Source organism: Nannospalax galili, unplaced genomic scaffold (genome assembly GCF_000622305.1).
Source record: "Nannospalax galili isolate Female #2095 unplaced genomic scaffold, S.galili_v1.0 scaffold5499, whole genome shotgun sequence".
Lineage (NCBI taxonomy): Eukaryota > Metazoa > Chordata > Mammalia > Rodentia > Spalacidae > Nannospalax > Nannospalax galili.
Window position 1 is genome coordinate 41976 of NW_008341956.1, and position 1764 is coordinate 43739.

At 35.7% G+C, this 1764-nt stretch overlaps 1 pseudogene; it reads left to right on the forward strand.

Moving 5' to 3' along the window:
* Positions 1–1764, forward strand: part of LOC108491063 — a 24431-nt pseudogene that overhangs the window by 7057 nt on the left and 15610 nt on the right.

The following is a 1764-nucleotide window of genomic DNA, read 5'->3' on the forward strand; positions in this document are numbered from 1 at the left end:
CATAATGAATCAATAAGTCAGAATATTTCTGCCTAAACTAAGACCTCTCCTATGGGAATTTTATTATAGAGTAGAAATTTTTGGTGGACAAGGACAGAAACCATTTTATTAAAATTTATTCCATAAAATCAAATTTTAAGTTTGATTTTTATAAGAAAATAACATGTATAGTTTAGAACAGTATATATAATCAAAGTCAACAGTGAACATAATTCCTATGTAGATATTCTGTTTTCAAAGATAGAGATTCTCCCTATTAATCTTTGTGTTTTGGTCTATATAACTTCAATATTGCTAAAACTTTGTGACATAATATTATTGCACATATAATTTTAATCATTAATCAGTTTTGTCTTCTTTAGTACTAGTTGACTGCAGGTATGGAAAGAAAGAGAGAGAGATAGAGAGAGGGGGAGAAAAGAAAGAGAATATCCATATATAAAACTCTTAAAACTAATTTTTGTTTTATGAGCAAATGTATCACATCTCCTCAATATCTTTATTTTGCTATCTGTTATCAATATTAATTTACTATCTCTGCATTTAAAGGTAATTATGGCTTGAGTCTTTAAGGTGCTCTAAGCTTTCTATACAGGTCAATACCTGCTAACTACCAGTATGTACTGGCTTTGAAGTTTGCCATGGAAGTGATCCACAGGAATCTCATCATCTACCCAATATAACTCTGGGATATGAATTCCATAATGTTCAGCATAACAAAACAACAGTTACTGGAAAGTTCCTTCATTTTCCTCACAGGAAAAGACAAAATCCCCAAATACACCTGTAGGAAAGAGAACAAGTCAATAGCAAGAACATTGTGGGCAACTTAGGTACAGCTTGGAACACTGCTGGAACTATACAAATTTCCGCATACCCCACACCCAGTTTGCAGTGAGATTTGCAATCCTACATTCAGAAAAAGCCTTCAGGAAGGAAAGACTGACTGTTGTTTTCATTGCACCCCTGCCCAGAGAATGAGATTGCCAATCAGACAGGTAACTTCACAGCTTGTAGACAAGTTCTCCTTCGCTCCTTCAAATTTGCCCTTCAATCCAAGGAATAGCAAATACCTTGGGGATGAATGTCAAGATAAAACTCTTTTTTACTTCAGTTAGTAGGTTCATTGCACTAATATATTTTTCCCCTTGAAAACATACTTTGTCCCTTAAGCTACAAAGTATTATTCAGTTTAAGAAGTCACTGAAGTCATGCTTTTGCAATAAAAACCTTTTTATCCACTCCCCTGGTGCCTTGTTTCATCTCCATCACCTGTGGAGATGTGCACATTCTCTGTATCTTCTCTGAAACGACATTCAGGTCACAATGAAGACATGCACTTGAACATCCTTCCCCTCACTGTTCCTGCATTATTCTTGACACAGAGCAAATGTTCTGAAAGTTTGCTAGGTTTGAGAAGAATGTATGACTTTGGGTGATTGTGGTTCAGTAAAAGGAGTTAGGCTGGAATTCCCAAGTGAGCATGGCTGGCAACACAGTAGAACATGACCTGAGTCACTGGAAAAGAGGTGCAATAGTGATGACCACAGAGACCTATGGGATTACATAAGGACAGAGTTCTTCCAGAATATGCCATGAGATTCTTCACAGATACAATAGCTTCAGTGTTATTGAAGCTGTACAGTGGAAAGAATGAATTCTTGTTAAGATGAACCTAAATTAAAGCAGTGTGTTTTGTGTAATACTTACAGAACCTAAAATGAGGTTCAGTGTAATTAAAGCATAGAAAATAGGGACTCAGGT